Below are 20,249 nucleotides of genomic sequence, written 5' to 3'. Positions count from 1 at the left end.
ACGTTTCCTCCGAGTAGCAGTTACATTAGAGGGCCAGATCTGTCATCTACAGTTCGCATCAATGCCCTTCGGGTTGTCTATGGAACTCCGCGTCTTCACCAAATTGATGCTGGAGGTGATATCACATTTATGAGTAAAGGACACCTTGGTAGGCTCGTACCTGGATGATCTGATAGTGGGAAATTCTGCCCTCCAATGAGAACAAAGGGTAGCTGATGTAATCTCTTTACAGGCTTTAGGTTGGCTGATCAACTGGAAAAAAAAATCCAGACTACGCCCTGTTAACTATCAGATGTTCCTGGGCCTTCAACTGGACTCAGTAAGTCAAAAATGTTTACTGCTAGAAACCAAGAGGTTAACTATAATTAATAAAGTAGATCTAGCAATTGACAGCCCTAGAATGTCCTTAAGAGAAGGTATGTCTTTGCTGGGCTCCTTGACCCCGTGTGTCCCTGCAGTACAGTGGGCCCAGCTTCATACTAGAAAGTTTTCTTGTAAGAAAATAATCTTACAAGAGGAGCAAAGACTCCAGGGACGATTAGAGGGCATAATATCCCTATCCCTACTGTCAGAAGTAATCAGTTCCCTAACTTGGTGGCTGGATCCAAACAATCTCTTGGGAGGAGTCCCTTGGATTGTGGTTCCCTGAAATATAGTTACTATGGACGCTAGCCCCTTTGGGTGGGGGGGCGCATTTTGGGGAAAATAAGATTTAGGGATGATAGTCTAGGGCAGAAGCTGAAAACTCATCAAATGTGAGGGAGCTCAATGCTATATATCACGCCATATCTAACTTTCTTCCGCAGCTACAAGGATCTCATACGAGAATTCAGTCGGACAACACCACCTCAGTAGCATACCTAGACCACCAAGGAGGTACGCGATTAGAGACTCTCATGTCTATCGCAGACGAGATTCTAAAACTGGCCGAAAAAAATCTGTCCCTGTCAGCCCTGCATTTCAGAAGGATAGACAATTTCAGAGCAGATTTTCTCAGCCGCCATACCCTGCATCAAGGGGAATGGGTGCTCAGCCGTCGGATCTTCAGGATGTTAACGGTCATGTGGGGCATGGAACAGATAGACTTATTCGCCACAAGGGACAACAGGCAGGTCGAAACATTTGCTTCACTATACAAGACAGACAATCCAGATATACTCGATGCCTTGCAAACCCCATGGACATTTTGCCAGGCTTATGCCTTTCCACCAATGATACTATTACCAATTGTCATCAGATAAGGGTGGAAGGAGCGAGAGTCTTCTTAATAGCTCCGTTTTGGCCCAAGAGGCCGTGGATCTCATGGCTGAGAGCCATGTCAATCTCCGACCCATGGATTCTCCCTTGGGAACGAGACCTGCTCTCACAAGGACCCTTTTTTCATCCTCAGGTCAAAGGCTTACGCCTCACGGCATGGAATTTGAGAGGCAGCTACTGAAGCTTTGAAAATTCTCTGATAATTTAATTGATACCCTCTTAAAAAGCAGGGAAGAGGCCACAACTAAAATCTATGCCATGGTCTTGAAAAAAAATTTAAATTTCCATTCAGCAGGCTTTTCCAGTGGGGATCCTATCTCTGCTATCTTAGAGTTCCTGAAGAAAGGACGTAAGTTAGGACTGTCAGTTAATACTCTAAAAGTTCAAGTGTCAGCTCTGGGAGCTTTGTGTATAGTTATGATGTCGCGGGCAATAGATGGGTAGCTCGATTTATCTCAGCATGTCAGCGTACAGACCCGGTGCACATACCACAAGTACCACCTTGGGACCTGAACTTAGTCTTAGATGCCTTAACAGAGGCCCCGTTCGAGCCCTTCCTTTCGGCCTAAATGAAGTGTGTCTCATTAAAGACTTTTAGAAATTATATGAAGAAAAAGCTGCAGACCAAAAACTGTGGATCACCAAAGAAGGTGCAAAAATAATTTTATTGAATACAGGACCAACACACATGATAAAAACAATTAAAAGTCAAACAACATGACAAATGGAAACCCAAAGTAGCTTTTAATAAAGCTTAGAGCTACCCCTCCCAAGGCCAGTACACAGATTTTATATTGTAGTAGGTACAAAGAGTTAGTATACAAGATTCAACCAGCAAATGCTGATCACCGTAAGATGAATGTATACAGCAAGCAATAAATCACTGTGCAAAATTACATGCTATAGAAAATGATCACAATAAATACCTCTAAGTGGCAAAAAGCCACACCACATTGCACCACTACACCTGTACAAGTACAGCTTCACATAAATAAGTGGTCACTCGATAGTACATAAAAAAACAGGCATTATAAATAACACATATATAAACCAGTGCCCTACAAATCAGAGAAAAAAAATCAAAAATCCTGCTATAACAATTGAGCGGCTGATACAGACCCAATAAGTCACATAATATGTAAATGGCCTGAGAATGGGGGAGCCCGTGGAGATGCCCGACCCGTATCGCCACCGCAAGGTGGCTTTGTCAGGGGCCATTAAATACTATTAATATTAAAGACTGTTTTATTAATAGCTTTGGTATCAGCTAGGAGAGTGAGCGATCTCCAGGCCCTGTCAATTGATACTCCCTTGTCAGTATTTTCCGACAGAATAGTGTTAAAAACAGACCCATTCTATCTCCCTAAAATAGCTACTAAATTCCAAAGATCCTAAGAAATCTATCTTTCCGCTTTTTATGATAACCCCACATCATCAGAGGAAGAAAGATTTCATGCCCTGAACATAAAAAGGGCCGTCCTGGCCTATTTAGATAGGACTAGACCCTGGAGACAGAGCAGGGCTCTCTTTGTATCGATCCAGGATCACAAAGGGCACGCTGTCTCGATGGATCAGAGACACGATGGCACTGGCATATGCGACAAAAGAAAGGAATCCACCACAAGGCGTGGGGGCGCATTCTGCAAGGGCCATATCTTCCTCCTGGGCCGAAAAACCAAATGTCCCGAAAGACCTTATATGTAAGGCCGCAACCTGGTCTTCGCCTTCTACCTTCTATAGGCACTGTAGGCTAGACTTATCTTCCTCAACTGACTTAGTCTATGGTAGATCAGTTCTTGACACGGTGGTCCCCCCGAGGTGATTGTCTCTGAAAATCTCTCGGGTGCTGTCATGGCGAAAAGAAAAAACGGGTTACTTACCGGTAATGCTCTTTTATAGAGCCCACAACAGCACCCACTCACTTCCCTCCCTTAATTATAGTTGCACATGGTGCATTCCAGTGGTGAGGGGTTATTTGTATATAGTTGACTGTATATAGCTTAAGAGTGTGAATATGTAGATATACTGTAAAAGTATTACGGGACAGATTAACTAAAGCCCGGAGGCGGTTCCTCTCATTCTCTGTACCCCAACTGAGGAGCTAGGGGGGCCGCCCCTTTTTATCTCTGTAGGTTTCCTGTTCCTAGGAGCGGATCCCCTCTCGGGTGCTGTCGTGGGCTCTATAAAAGAGCATTACCGGTAAGTAATCCGTTTTTTTAAACTTTTTATTGAAGAATTCCACAAAATAAGATAACAAACATATGATATCATAGCATAACGTCAAAATAATCCATATATCAACATTCACATTGACATAGATATGACAAAATACCTTCAATAATATAGTGTACAAACAAATAAAACATAACCTTCAGTATAATATATTTTACCGGGCATTGCACTTCCTAATCAACAGAGGTTTTAGAAATATTTTAAAGCTCGTAGCAGATCAGGTTATAATCAGGTTATTAATCTAATCCTACATAGATCACCACATTCATAATTCAGAATAGATATACACATCAGGGACCATGTCGCAAGATTGAAGAGACCATATCACCAGGAGCCATATGCGTCAATGGCAAGTCACACCAACTTTCCCAAATCTTCTGAAATTTCTGGGGACATCCTCTTTCTATATAGTATGTTTTCATAAGAAATTACTTCATCCACAAGTTTCTTCCACTGATGAATCGAAGATTTCCCCCCCCCCCCCCCCATCCACCTCAATACTAATCGCTTTTTTAGCCATAAATAGAGCTTCCCGAAGAAATATTCTATCATGGTGGACCCACATCTCATCCACGACCCCCAGAATTTAAAATTCTGGTCCACATTCGATCGGTATCCCCATCATCCGCTCGGTATCTCCATTATCCGCTCCAATGTAGCTACGACCTCACTCCAATATCTCCATATAATCCTACAGTTCCAAATAAGGTGCCAGAAATCAGCCCCGGATTCCTCACATCTGTGACATTCATCAGTCGCCCCTTTACCAAATTTATACAATCTACTTGGGGTCAGATGGGATTGGTGAAGAATATATGAGTCACCCACCAGGGCAATAGGGATACTCAGTACTGGGTCCGGTCACAAAGGGGTGGTCACGGTGGCACCGACCCGGTCCTTGGCACTGGACACTCAAGTAAGAGGGGAAATGTCTAAAGGGTTTAATAAAGTTTGTATTCGTGACACCACCTGTGGTTCTCAGTCAGAGGGGACCAACGCTGCTTAAAGGGGTCCTCTGGGGTGATGTTACTGCATAGATGGTGACACTTCCCACACGAGAAGCGGGGTCCCTAGGGCCCCCAGCATAGTGGGCAAGGATGGTGGCTTGCCAGTAAATAAACGGAAGACATAGGATTGCAGTCTTAACCTGGTTTACTGTTGTAGTCAGCCTCAGTCCAGGGTACCGGCAACAGGTGTAGATGGAGTCCAGGCAGCCTGAAGACAAGTGGAACCCCCTTTGACAGGTCTTCCACTTTGCGCTATTAGTCCCTTTGCTGCCTGTAGTATCCTGACAAGGTCCTCGTTCTCTCTTGTCCTGGGACAGTACCTGCATGGTAGGCAACTTGAGCCGTTTCTCTGGGTGTCTTTATGCCTTGACTCCGAGCTCTGGTGCTGTACCTCAGATTTTATGTCGGCAGGTTACTTTCAGTTCTCTGCCCTCCGGTTCTGCTTTGGGACTTGCAGTTCCACACAGCCTCGGGCTCTCGGTGCCCGGCCTCTGCGCTCTGCTTGGGTCTAGTTGCAACCCTCCTCTAGCTCCTGATCACTCCTCTGCTCCTTCCCTGTCTCTTGTCTGCACCAGACTACCTAACTCCTCTTCCAGAACAGGATGTATATTGAGAGAAGCTCCCCTAAAACCAGGTATAGAGCTCCCCTTTCTGGCCTGGAGTCAGAATATGTTGCATGTAAGATCACCTGCCAAAGGGATCCCTCCTGTCTCCCAGTATGGCACTACCTTCCCCGAGAGGAAGGCAGCACCACTGTGGTACCCGAACTCTTGAGGTGCCACATATACAACTGTATTAACTTATTATTTGCAGCAGGTGACTCCATCATATGTACTTCTAGGATATCGCTCCACTGATCATCAGTGATAGAGGGGATTAGGTGTCGCCACTTTCTCTCCACTGCGAGGTGAGTGGATGCGAATTTAGAGTTTAACAAAAAGGTATAAAGGGAGGATAATACTTCTGTGGGTCCTTGGGTCGAAAGTATTACTATCAGTGGGTATTTAGATATTCTCATTCTTGGATACGGGAACTGATACATTATGGCATCTCTTAATTGCAAATATCTATAAAAGTCTCTGGGGAATTCCAAACCTGACATGGATTTGTTCAAACGATAATAAAGTTTCATTTTCAAAAAACTGATTAAGTGTTATTATTCCATTTTGTTTCCAGAAAACTGGGTCCTGTACATTCTGAAGGTGCAGGAATTCAGGATTATCCCATATCTGAACTTCCCCAATTTAATCAGTAAATTTCAAAATGCGTTTACTTTCTCTCCAAACCTGTATAGCTAAGCTATGCGCAAATAACAAACCTTGGGGTGGTCTGTATGAACCCTCCAATATTGCCCACGGTGTATTTCCACTCAAAAAATGCACGAGGTGGGCTTCTGCATTATTAAGTTCACCCTGATTTACCCAATATTTTAAGTAGTGCAGCTGACCAGCCAGATAATACAAATATAAGTCAGGGACCGCATATCTACCTTGGTTTTTTGGTCTCTGCAATGATCCAATACTTAATTTAGGTCTTGACGGACCCCATATAAATGCTGCCATCATACTATGCATTTTTCTAAAAAACTTTTAGGGACCCTTAATGTTGTGTGTTCCAGCATATAAACGCATTTAAGAAGAATTATCATTTTAATTAATCCAATTCTTCCCGTCGCAGATAAGGGAAGTCGGGACCATATCCCAAACTTATTCCTCATCAGATTTTCCAAAGGGTATACAGTTGTGGCCAAAAGTATTGACACCCCTGCAATTCTGTCATATAATACTTAGTTTCTTCCTGAAAATGATTGCAATCACAAATTCTTTGGTATTATCTTCATTTAATTTGTCATGAATGAAAAAACACAAAAGAGAATGAAGCAAAAAGTAAAACATTGAGCATTTCGCACAAAACTCCAAAAATGGGCCAGACAAAAGTATTGGCACACTCAGCCTAATACTTGTTTGTACAACCTTTAGTCAAAATAACTGCGACCAACCGCTTCCGGTAACCATCAATGAGTTTCTTACAATGCTCTGCTGGAATTTTAGACCATTCTTCTTTGTCAAACTGCTCCAGGTCCCTGATATTTGAAGGATGCCTTCTCCAAACTGCCATTTTTAGATCTCTCCACAGGTGTTCTATGGGATTCAGGTCTGGACTCATTGCTGGCCACCTTAGAAGTCTCCAGTGCTTTCTCTCAAACCATTTTCTAGTGCTTTTTGAAGTGTGTTTTGGGTCATTGTCTTGCTGGAAGACCCATGACCTCTGAGGGAGACCCAGCTTTCTCACACTGGGCCCTACATTATGCTGCAAAATTTGTTGGTAGTCTTCAGACTTCATAATGCCATGCACACGGTCAAGCAGTCCAGTGCCAGAGGCAGCAAAGCAACCCCAAAACATCAGGGAACCTCCGCCATGTTTGACTGTAGGGACCATGTTCTTTTCTTTGAATGCCTCTTTTTTTCTCCTGTATACTCTATGTTGATGCCTTTGCCCAAAAAGCTCTACTTTTGTGTCATCTGACCAGAGAATATTCTTCCAAAAAGTTTTAAGTTTTGGCAAACTCCAGCCTGGCTTTTTTAAGCTTCGGGGTAAGAAGTGGGGTCTTCCTGGGTCTCCTACCATACAGTCCCTTTTCATTGAGACGCCGACTGATAGTACGGGTTGACACTGTTGTACCCTCGGACTGCAGGGCAGCTTGAACTTGTTTGGATGTTAGTCTAGGTTCTTTATCCAACATCCGCACAATCTTGCCAATTTTTCTTTTCCGTCCACATCTAGGGAGGTTAGCCACAGTGCCATGGGCATTAAACTTCTTGATGACACTGCGCACGGTAGACACAGGAACATTCAGGTCTTTGGAGATGGACTTGTAGCCTTGAGATTGCTCATGCTTACGCACAATTTGGTTTCTCAAGTCCTCAGACAGTTCTTTGGTCTTCTTTCTTTTCTCCATGCTCAGTGTGGTACACACAGGACAGAGGTTGAGTCAACTTTAATCCATGTCAACTGGCTGCAAGTGTGATTTAGTTATTGCCAACACCTGTTAAGTGCCACAGGTAAGTTACAGGTGCTGTTAATTACACAAATTAGAGAAGCATCACATGATTTTTCAAACAGTGCCAATACTTTTGTCCTCCCCCTTTTTTATGTTTGGTGTGGAATTATATCCAATTTGGCTTTAGGACAATTCTTTTTGTGTTTTTTTCATTTAAGACCAATTAAATGAAGATAATAATAACAAAGAATTTGTGTTTGCAATCATTTTCAGGAAGAAACTGAGTATTATCTGACAGAGGCCGGCGTCATACTAGCGAGTTTTACGGACATATGAGCGCCGAAAATACGACCGTAAAATACGCATTACACATGGCCCAATGAATGTCTATGGGGCAGCTCCTATCAGCCGTATATTACGCATCCGTAATATACGGTATTGTACGGGTGTAGAAAATCGCAGCATGCTGCGTTTGTCACTGTATTGCGCAAAAAAATACGCCAATGAAAGTCTATGGGGGCGCGCAAAATACGGAATGCATACGGACCATGTGTGTGACTTGCGAGAAATACGCTACACTCTGGCAGGCGCCAGGAAATGTCCCAAGCCCTCAATCAGGAAGCTGAGACATGCTAATTAGCTGAAAAAGCCAGACAGTGAACACGAAAGTCTGCTGCACGCCTCCACAGAGTGAGAATCAGCATGGTTACCATCATCAATGTGGACATGTTGATTATTTTGGTGCAAGAAAGGCCAGAAATTTGGGACCAGAGAGATCCCAACTATGCCAACAGGGCCCAAAAAGAGGCAGCATGGAGGAGTGTGTGTGTCCCTATTCCCACATTATGACCAGCAAACACGTGAGGCACAGAGACAAATAAGTACACTCATGGTTTTTTTTACATTTTTTTAATGTGAAACATCAGTACCTAACTCCTTTGAAGTAATTATCCTCAAATGGATTATTATTTAATATATTAATTTATCTAACACCATTAAGTCCATGGTGCTGTACATGAGAAACGGGTTAAACACAGGGTTCTTACAGATGTCCCTTACAGTGTTCAACAGAAGAAATACATACTGGTATAGAGGTTAGCAGACTCTGTCCTTATGGCCTTACATTCTAATAATATGTTGTATTTTTCAACATTAGTATTTAAGATCTTAAACAAATGCAGCTTCCTAGGCTACACTAAAATCTGTATATTCAATAACACCTTGTGTGACCACTGTGCATAATGGTGTAATAAATTATTTTACTGTATTTTGTTGCAGTGGATGATGTAACGACAAGATGGCGGAGCATCCGCGATCAATATAGGAGGGAGAGACAGCAGCGTGACAGGAGTGGGTCCGGCGCACCTCTTAAAAAAAATACTTCTATTATGATCGCTTGACTTTCTTGAATCCCAGTATGGACCTCAGACCGTAAGTACAAACCTCACAACACATTATCCACATATGTTTAGAATGGTCAGACAGTTATGGTTTTTTGTTTTTCCTACATACTTTCATAACAGAACAGACTCTAACCTCACTGAGAGGGAGACAGGGTCGGATTCCGAGGTGGTCATAGACCCAGTTGGGGAAGGAGGAGAGATGGCTGGTCCATCCTCAGATGCATCATGCTCAGTCCCTCCAAGATCCTCCTCTACCACCCATCCAGCTCCAGCAGCACTTGGCCAAGATGATGCCCCACCAACATCAGCAGCAGCACAAGCAAGCCAGGATGATCCTGCCAACAGCAGCAGCCCTACTGTTGCCCTAGAGCACTCACCACAGGCTGCAGTGATGTTACAGCGTGCTCGTTGCAGAAGAGAGCTCCTCCAAAGTCGGAGAAATGTTGATGCTGGGGTGTTGAACTACCTTGCAAGGGTTACTGAGGATGATGGTGAGGAGGGCTTTACGAGGAGCCTGGCCCGGTGCTTACATCCCATAGAGCGTGAGGTGAGGCTTCGTGTGAGAGGGTGCATTCAAATTCTTATTGATGCATGCACCCCCCCAAATGACCCATATGAGCTTATGGAGTCTATTGAGAGTTGGCAGATGTCATCACGTAATCTCCTGCGGCTGCAAAGATGTCAACGGGTGCATGCTCAACAGGGATTTGAAGCACCCCCTCCACGTGAGCCTACACCTCAACCCCTACCCACACCAAACCCACCATGGCAACCTCAGTACCATATGCCAGACTACCATCAACCTTCCCAATATGGCCACTTGTCCAAACCCAGTGTTGGAGGCTGGTCCCAACCTGGGTTTGCACGACATGGCCATATTGGGGTGGGATATGATTCCAGGCCATATTTGCCCCAACCTGAGGGATTTGGTCAGATTCCTTATGGCCATTACCCAACTGGCACACATTGAGTCAAGGCCCAATTTTTGTCCGGCCCACACATCATCCACACAGGGTGAAGGACAATTTGGCCAACAAAGGCCACCTGACCAGGACCCAGACCTACCCCCATCTCCACCACCTACTTACCAAAATCTGTGATTTTTTTCTGTTGCTTTTGTGTTTGGTGAAGAAAACTATGTGTTATTTATGTTAGTGCTGTCATAGCAGTTTGTTATGATGTTCAAGTTTTACAAAAAAAATAAGCCAACTTGGATTGGCCTGAAAACCAAAAAAAACTTGCAAAACAAAAACAAAAAAAGGCTTTGGCAGTAATTAAAATATATCGTTTAAAGCCTAATTAGGTTTGTGGTACAATCATTCTTTCTTTTCTTTCAACGTTCTTTTTATTAAGTAAATGGTAACAAGAACAGGATAAATACAGTAGTCTCGAACATAGCAACAAAGGACTATAACTGTGTATGGATAGAATGTCGAAAAAAAAAAGAAAATAGAGTCCTCTTTAAGGAGCTATAACATCAGCTACAACTACAAGTCCAGGTGTTAAGAAAGTCGGTAAAATTCAAAACTTGAATAATTTTCCTGGAATAACCAATTGGATTAATGATGAAGTAAACAAGTTAAACAAGATCTTCAAAGAAGAGAACAGCAGAGGGAGAGGCGAGAGAAAGAGAGGGAAGGAAACGAAAAAAGGGGAAAGGGGAGAGGATTGTTGAGAAAAGATAGAAAAAAGGGGAGGGGGTATTGGGGGGGGGAGGGGAGCCCGGCGAAGGGTAGACGAGAACATAAGTAGTTTTAATTGTCAGGTCCGCTTTCAGAGGTTTCTTGTTATGATAGGCAATTCAGTAACACAATGTACATAGCGATCAGAGCACATACAGTGATCTGACAATAACCCAAAATAATAGAACGAGCTCTGAGACGTGGGAACTCTGTAGACCGCAATTCCTGATCCTCTCCAAACACATCTAGAGGCAGCCGTGGATTGCGCCTAACGCTCCCTATGCAACTCGGCACAGCCTGAGAAACTAACTAGCCTGAAGATAGAAAAATAAGCCTACCTTGCCTCAGAGAAATACCCCAAAGGAAAAGGCAGCCCCCCACATATAATGACTGTGAGTAAGATGAAAAGACAAACGTAGGGATGAAATAGATTCAGCAAAGTGAGGCCCGATATTCTAGACAGAACGAGGATAGGAAAGATAACTTTGCGGTCTACACAAAACCCTAAAGAAAACCACGCAAAGGGGGCAAAAAGACCCTCCGTATCGAACTAACGGCACGGAGGTACACCCTTTGCGTCCCAGAGCTTCCAGCAAAACAAATAGACAAGCTGGACAGAAAAAATAGCAACAAATAGCAAAGAAGCACTTAGCTATGCAGAGCAGCAGGCCACAGGAATGATCCAGAGAAACACAAGTCCAACACTGGAACATTGACAGGAAGCATGGATCAAAGCACTAGGTGGAGTTAAGTAGAGAAGCAGCTAACGACCTCACCAGATCACCTGAGGGAGGAAACTCAGAAGCTGCAGTACCACTTTCCTCCACAAACGGAAGCTCCCAGAGAGAATCAGCCGAAGTACCACTTGTGACCACAGGAGCGAACTCTGCCACAGAATTCACAACAGTACCCCCCCTTGAGGAGGGGTCACCGAACCCTCACCAGAGCCCCCAGGCCGACCAGGATGAGCCACATGAAAGGCACGAACAAGATCGGGAGCATGGACATCAGAGGCAAAAACCCAGGAATTATCTTCCTGACCATAACCCTTCCATTTAACCAGATACTGGAGTTTCCGTCTTGAAACACGAGAATCCAAAATCTTCTCCACAATATACTCCAATTCCCCCTCCACCAAAACCGGGGCAGGAGGCTCAACAGATGGAACCATAGGTGCCACGTATCTCCGCAACAATGACCTATGGAATACGTTATGTATGGAAAACGAATCTGGGAGGGTCAGACGAAAAGACACAGGATTAAGAACCTCAGAAATCCTATACGGACCAATAAAACGAGGTTTAAACTTAGGAGAGGAAACCTTCATAGGAATATGACGAGAAGATAACCAAACCAGATCCCCAACACGAAGTCGGGGACCCACACGGCGTCTGCGATTAGCGAAAAGTTGAGCCTTCTCCTGGGACAAGGTCAAATTGTCCACTACCTGAGTCCAAATCTGCTGCAACCTGTCCACCACAGTATCCACACCAGGACAGTCTGAAGACTCAACCTGTCCTGAAGAGAAACGAGGATGGAACCCAGAATTGCAGAAAAACGGCGAAACCAAGGTAGCCGAGCTGGCCCGATTATTAAGAGCGAACTCAGCCAAAGGCAAAAAGGACACCCAGTCATCCTGATCAGCAGAAACAAAGCATCTCAGATATGTTTCTAGGGTCTGATTGGTTCGTTCGGTCTGGCCATTAGTCTGAGGATGGAAAGCCGAGGAAAAAGACAAGTCAATGCCCATCCTACCACAAAAGGCTCGCCAAAACCTCGAAACAAACTGGGAACCTCTGTCAGAAACAATATTCTCTGGAATGCCATGCAAACGAACCACATGCTGGAAGAACAAAGGCACCAAATCAGAGGAGGAAGGCAATTTAGACAAGGGTACCAGATGGACCATCTTAGAAAAGCGATCACAGACCACCCAAATGACTGACATCTTTTGAGAAACGGGAAGGTCAGAAATAAAATCCATAGAGATATGTGTCCAAGGCCTTTTCGGGACCGGCAAGGGCAAAAGCAACCCACTGGCACGAGAACAGCAGGGCTTAGCCCGAGCACAAATCCCACAGGACTGCACAAAAGTACGCACATCCCGCGACAGAGATGGCCACCAAAAGGATCTAGCCACTAACTCTCTGGTACCAAAGATTCCAGGATGACCAGCCAACACCGAACAATGAAGTTCAGAGATAACTCTATTCGTCCACCTATCAGGGACAAACAGTTTCTCCGCTGGGCAACGATCAGGTTTATTAGCCTGAAATTTTTGCAGCACCCGCCGCAAATCAGGGGAGATGGCAGACACAATTACTCCTTCCTTGAGGATACCCGCCGGCTCAGATAAACCCGGAGAGTCGGGCACAAAACTCCTAGACAGAGCATCCGCCTTCACATTTTTAGAGCCCGGAAGGTATGAAATCACAAAGTCAAAACGGGCAAAAAACAACGACCAACGAGCTTGTCTAGGATTGAAGCGCTTGGCAGACTCGAGATAAGTCAAGTTCTTATGATCAGTCAATACCACCATGCGATGCTTAGCTCCTTCAAGCCAATGACGCCACTCCTCGAATGCCCACTTCATGGCCAGCAACTCTCGGTTGCCCACATCATAATTTCGCTCAGCAGGCGAAAACTTCCTTGAAAAGAAAGCGCATGGTTTCATCACTGAGCAACCAGAACCTCTCTGTGACAAAACAGCCCCTGCTCCAATCTCAGAAGCATCAACCTCGACCTGGAACGGAAGAGAAACATCTGGTTGACACAACACAGGGGCAGAAGAAAAACGACGCTTCAACTCTTGAAAAGCTTCCACAGCAGCAGAAGACCAATTGACCAAATCAGCACCCTTCTTGGTCAAATCGGTCAATGGTTTGGCAACACTAGAAAAATTGCAGATGAATCGACGATAAAAATTAGCAAAGCCCAGGAACTTTTGCAGACTTTTCAGAGATGTCGGCTGAGTCCAATCATGGATGGCTTGGACCTTAACCGGATCCATCTCGATAGTAGAAGGGGAAAAGATGAACCCCAAAAATGAAACCTTCTGAACACCAAAGAGACACTTTGATCCCTTCACAAACAAAGAATTAGCACGCAGGACCTGAAAAACCGTTCTGACCTGTTTCACATGAGACTCCCAATCATCCGAGAAGATCAAAATGTCATCCAAGTACACAATCAGGAATTTATCCAGGTACTCACGGAAGATGTCATGCATAAAGGATTGAAACACTGATGGAGCATTGGCAAGTCCGAACGGCATCACTAGATACTCAAAATGACCCTCGGGTGTATTAAATGCAGTTTTCCATTCATCGCCTTGCCTGATTCTCACCAGATTATACGCACCACGAAGATCTATCTTAGTGAACCAACTAGCCCCCTTAATCCGAGCAAACAGATCAGATAACAATGGCAAGGGGTACTGAAATTTAACAGTGATCTTATTAAGAAGGCGGTAATCTATACACGGTCTCAGCTAACCATCCTTCTTGGCTACAAAAAAGAACCCTGCTCCTAATGGCGACGATGACGGGCGAATATGCCCCTTCTCCAGGGATTCCTTCACATAACTGCGCATAGCGGTGTGCTCAGGCACGGATAAATTAAACAGTTGACCTTTTGGGAATTTACTACCAGGAATCAAATTGATAGCACAATCACAATCCCTATGCGGAGGTAGGGTATCGGACTTGGGCTCATCAAATACATCTCGGTAATCAGACAAGAACTCTGGAACCTCAGAAGGGGTGGATGACGAAATTGACAGAAATGGAACATCACCATGTACCCCCTGACAACCCCAGCTGGACACCAACATGGAATTCCAATCCAATACTGGATTATGGGCTTGTAGCCATGGCAACCCCAACACGACCACATCATGCAGATTATGCAACACCAGAAAGCGAATAACCTCCTGATGTGCAGGAGCCATGCACATGGTCAGCTGGGTCCAGTATTGAGGCTTATTCTTGGCCAAAGATGTAGCATCAATTCCTCTCAATGGAATAGGACACTGCAAGGGCTCCAAGAAAAACCCACAACGTTTAGCATAATCCAAGTCCATCAAATTCAGGGCAGCGCCTGAATCCACAAACGCCATGACAGAATACGACGACAAGGAGCATATCAAGGTAACGGACAGAAGAAATTTTGACTGTACAGTACCAATGGCGGCAGACCTAGCGAACCGCTTAGTGCGCTTAGGACAATCAGAGATAGCATGAGTGGAATCACCACAGTAGAAACACAGCCCATTCAGACGTCTGTGTTCTTGCCGTTCAACTCTGGTCAAAGTCCTATCGCACTGCATAGGCTCAGGTTTAATCTCAGGTAATACCGCCAAATGGTGCACAGATTTACGCTCACGCAAGCATCGACCGATCTGAATGGCCAAAGACATAGACTCATTTAAACCAGCGGGCATAGGAAATCCCACCATGACATCCTTAATGGCTTCAGAGAGACCCTTTCTGAAAATGGCTGCAAGCGCAGATTCATTCCATTGAGTGAGCACGGACCATTTTCTAAATTTCTGGCAATATAGCTCTATCTCATCCTGAGCCTGACAAAGAGCCAGCAATTTTTTTTCTGCCTGATCTACTGAATTAGGCTCATCGTACAGCAATCCAAGCGCCAGGAAAAACGCATCGATATTACTTAATGCAGGATCTCCTGACGCAAGAGAAAATGCCCAGTCCTGAGGGTCGCCACGCAAAAAAGAAATGACGATCCTAACCTGTTGCGCTGGGTCACCAGAGGAGCGAGGTTTCAAAGCCAGAAACAGTTTACAATTATTCTTGAAACTCAGAAATTTAGTTCTATCTCCAAAAAACAAATCTGGAATAGGAATTCTCGGTTCTAACAAAGAATTCTGAACCACAAAATTTTGAATATCTTGAACTCTTGCCGTGAGCTGATCTACACATGAAGACAGACCTTTAATGTCCATTGTAACACCTGTGTCCTGAACCACCCAAATGTCTAGGGGAAAAAAAAGACAAATCACAGTGCAAAGGAAAAAAAAATGGTCTCAGAACTTCTTTTTTCCCTCTATTGAGAATCATTAGTACTTTTGGCTTCCTGTACTGTTATGATAGGCAATTCAGTAACACAATGTACATAGCGATCAGAGCACATACAGTGATCTGACAATAACCCAAAATAATAGAACGAGCTCTGAGACGTGGGAACTCTGTAGACCGCAATTCCTGATCCTCTCCAAACACAACTAGAGGCAGCCTTGGATTGCGCCTAACGCTCCCTATGCAACTCGGCACAGCCTGAGAAACTAACTAGCCTGAAGATAGAAAAATAAGCCTACCTTGCCTCAGAGAAATACCCCAAAGGAAAAGGCAGCCCCCCACATATAATGACTGTGAGTAAGATGAAAAGACAAATGTAGGGATGAAATAGATTCAGCAAAGTGAGGCCCGATATTCTAGACAGAACGAGGATAGGAAAGATAACTTTGCGGTCTACACAAAACCCTAAAGAAAACCACGCAAAGGGGGCAAAAAGACCCTCCGTATCGAACTAACGGCACGGAGGTACACCCTTTGCGTCCCAGAGCTTCCAGCAAAACAAATAGACAAGCTGGACAGAAAAAATAGCAACAAATAGCAAAGAAGCACTTAGCTATGCAGAGCAGCAGGCCACAGGAATGATCCAGAGAAACACAAGTCCAACACTGGAACATTGACAGGAAGCATGGATCAAAGCACTAGGTGGAGTTAAGTAGAGAAGCAGCTAACGACCTCACCAGATCACCTGAGGGAGGAAACTCAGAAGCTGCAGTACCACTTTCCTCCACAAACGGAAGCTCCCAGAGAGAATCAGCCGAAGTACCACTTGTGACCACAGGAGTGAACTCTGCCACAGAATTCACAACAGTTTCTAGTATAAACTTAGGATTGGATCTAAATTGGATCCAGGGTTCCCATGTCTTGCGGAAGGAGAGTAATGATTCTTGTGTGTTAGCTACTAACTCAGCTGTGTGGAACAATCTATCAATTTTTTCCAGGATTTGTTTTTTTGGAAGGGGTTTGGGTTGATTTCCAACGAGTATTAATTAGGAATCTGCCAGCTGCCATAATGATATTAGCCATTCTGGAAGCTGAAGGATTCTCTGGCCATAAAGGTAGGTTAAGAAGAGCAGATTGGGGTTTCATCAGGGGGGGTCGGTTCAGGACCTCCGTAATAATATCACCAATCAGTTGCCAAAAGGTCGTAATCACTGGGCAGGTCCACCATATGTGAAAATAGGTGCCTAAGTCTGCTTTGCATCTCCAGCATTCGTCTGAAACGGAGGGATGCCATTGGTGCAGTTGAGTTGGTACATGATACCATCGGGCTACAATTTTACAAGAATTTTCTTGGATTTTCACACATTGAGAGGGGCCGTGAGACATCTTATATATGAAGGCTATTTGATCTGGTGTAAAATGAACATTCAGATCTTTTTCCCAGAGTCCAATATAAGCTCTCTTAATGTCAGCCTTTTCCGTGACCAGAGAATTATATAATTTAGATAAGACTTTTTGTGGATGTTTGCGTTGGGCGCAAAGTTGTTCAAAATGAGAGATCGGACGGGGTAAGGCGAGCTGAATCTTATACTTAAGGCAGTAATCTCTAATCCTATTAATATGAAGAAAGGAAACATTGAGGTGGGGTTTGAGGGCTTGGAGCTCGGGGAGAGTCATCAAAGAACAGTCTAGGAATACTTAGTCTATTGATATTGGGGAGTCCACCGATTCAGCTAAAACAGCTTCGGGGACTTTAGGTAGTTTGAGGTGAATGTGGACAGTTACGTCTTGTAGTGTTAGGATTGGAGAAAGAGGGAGGGTAGCTTTAAGGAATTCTGACCTCCATAGTTTGAGTGTTGCTAAGATGATTTCATTTGTAACTAGATGAGGTAACTTAATATAGTCATGTAGAAGAGCCATAGATCTCAGGGGGGCGGGCGCCATGTGTTCCTCTACAGATATCCAAAGTTTACCGGATGGGTTTCTGATCCAGTCCACAATCCTGGTCAACATTGCAGCTCTGTAATATTTAAAGATGTCTGGAACCCCCATCCCGCCCTGAGCTCTGGGGAGAGTGAGTGTTCTGGTATTAATTCGAGGGCGTTTGGTGTTCCATATGAAGTTAATAAAAAAAGAATTGATTTTTGATAGATAGTGGTTAGGGACATGAATGGGAAGCATCTGGAAAAGGTGAAGAAATTTAGGGAGTATTATGCTTTTTAATAGGTTTTTTTCTCCCCATCCAAGATAAGAAAGGTGCTCTCCAAGAGCGGACTGTTGAAATAGCTTTGTTTAGCATAGGTATAATGTTAAGATCTAGTAGCTTGCCCGCAGATCTTCCAATTTTAATGCCTAGATTCGTTATAAACCTAGGTGGCTAGTTAAATGGGTAAAGTCGCTTCAGATTATCTACTGTAGATTTAGGTATATTTAGGCTAATCGCTTCGGATTTAGATGGATTCACCTTAAAGTTAGAGATTTTTACATAAGCGTCTAATAGACGGACAAAGGTTCCGATAGAAATACCAGAAGATCATCGGCAAAAGCTGCGGATTTATGATGGGAACCACCTATTTGAATTCCTTTAATGTCTGTGTCCTGCTGGATACCCTGGATCAGAGGTTCCATAGCAAGCACGTATAGAAGTGGGGACAAAGGGCATCCCTGCCTTGTGCCGTTTCGTATTTGGAAAGGTTCCGATAGCATATTATTAATTTTTAGTCGGGCTGAGGGACAAGAGTACATTTGGAAGATAGCATCGGCCAATTGCTCAGGTATTCCAAATCTGATAAGTGTTTCATATAAGTATATCCAGTCCACCCTGTCAAAGGCCTTCTCCGCATCTGTTCCTATCAGTACTAGTGGTGTTTTATTAATTTTTGCATATTGGATGAGGTGTAAGATTCTACTGGTATTGTCTCTTCCCTCTCTCCCGGCCACAAAACCTGTCTGGTTGAAGGAGATAAGGTCCGGCAGTATTGCACCAACCCTCCTGGCTACGAGACCTGCATACATTTTTAAGTCGACTTTTAGGAGGGAGATAGGTCTGTAGCTTCCACAACATTCCGGGTCTTTGCCTTCTTTATGGATAAGAGAAATGTGAGCTTCTAAAGATTGCGGGGGAAATGGTTTCCCCTTCAAGACTGCATTGCACATGTTTAATAAATGTGGGCTTAGCTCATTTGCGAAAGTTTTGTAATATGATTTTGTGAATCTGTCAGACCCGGGGGACTTCCCTTTGGAACACCTTGACAGGATGGACTGGAGCTCTGACAAGCTAAAAGGTTTGAGTAGGTTCTCTTGTTGGAGATTTGATAGTCTGAGGAGGTGTAAGGAAGAGAGGAAGGCTCTAGAGGCAAGTCTCTGTTGGATATTATCTTCGGTTGAATCATTTTGGCGTAGTTGGTAAAGGTTTGTATAGAAGGATAAGAAAGTTTCGATAATCTGATTATATTGTTGGGTAACTTGACCGGATTTAGTTTTAATTTGGTGGATATAGGTACGGGCTTGGCGTTTTTTAATCAGGGAGATCATAAGTTTAGAGGCCTTGTCACCATGGGCAAAGATTCTGTTCCTCCAGGAAATATATTGCCTGGAAGATTGCTTGTTTAATAAATCTTTGAGAGACTGTCTTTTTTCTGTAAGTTGGGTGAGTGTTTCTCGTGTTAGTTCTTTTTTGTGAAGAGCGTCTAGGGCAACTATGTCACTGTATAGGGATTCTATTACCTGCTTCCTTTGTTTGTTTAAAAAGGAGGCTATTGATATGAATACCCCTCTTATTGTGGCCTTGTGTGCTTCCCACAAAACCGTGGGGTTTACTTCTGGGTTAGAGTTTATAGTAAAATATTCCTGGAGTGAATCTCGTATACGGATTTTTATGTTTTCTTGTTGTAATAGTGATTCATTGAGCCGCCAAGTTCAGAAGTGGGAGTAAGGTTTATGAAATTCAAGGTTCAGTAGTACTATAGAGTGGTCAGAGTGAAGTGACGGGATTATATCAGATTTTAGGGTGTTGGGCAAAACCGATCTGGAAGCCAGTATGTAGTCCAGGCGGTGGTAAGAGTTGTGTGGGTGGGAATAAAAGGTGAAATCAGTGTCTGAGGGATGGTGGTATCTCCATACATCAATTAGTTCAAGGGAGTGCAGGAGAGATTTTAGCCTGGCCAGATCTTTCAGAGAGATGGAGCTCTTTTTTGTCGATGTGTCAAGGAGGGGGTCCAGTGCTATATTTAGGTCTCCGCCCAGGACAACTACACCCTCCTGAAAAGAGCGGAGTTTGGACAAGGTCTTGCGTAGCCATTTGAAGTGATGTCTGTTTGGAGCATATAGGCTACCTAGGGTCACCATATTCCCGCTACCAAGCCTTTGACAAATACATAGCGACCGTCAGGGTCGTATAAGCTCCCAGTGAGCAGGAAGGGGATGTCTTTGGCGAGAGCTATAGAGACACCTCTAGAACCTTTTTGGGGGGAGCTGGCATGGTACCATTTATCGAAGAAACACTTCTCAAATGACGGGATTTTACCTGAAATAAAGTGGGTTTCTTGTAGTAGCAAAATGTCATAGCCCGATTTTTTAAATAATTTTAGAGTTTGTGACCTGGGGATTGGAGAATTAAAGCCATGTGT

The 20,249-nt window shown here is 44.0% G+C and overlaps 1 long non-coding RNA gene across 1 annotated transcript; it reads left to right on the top strand.

Moving 5' to 3' along the window:
* Positions 1–2,168: 2,168 nt before the first annotated feature.
* LOC138645827 (uncharacterized) lies at positions 2,169–10,179 on the top strand. The gene is made up of 3 exons (XR_011314767.1): positions 2,169–3,456; positions 8,776–8,928; positions 9,021–10,179. It is a non-coding gene; the product is annotated as an uncharacterized lncRNA (long non-coding RNA).
* The last annotated feature ends 10,070 nt before the right edge of the window (positions 10,180–20,249 follow it).

Source organism: Ranitomeya imitator, chromosome 7 (genome assembly GCF_032444005.1).
Source record: "Ranitomeya imitator isolate aRanImi1 chromosome 7, aRanImi1.pri, whole genome shotgun sequence".
Taxonomy (NCBI): domain Eukaryota; kingdom Metazoa; phylum Chordata; class Amphibia; order Anura; family Dendrobatidae; genus Ranitomeya; species Ranitomeya imitator.
Note: the sequence above shows the minus strand (reverse complement) of the source record. Positions and strands in the feature narration are given on the sequence as shown.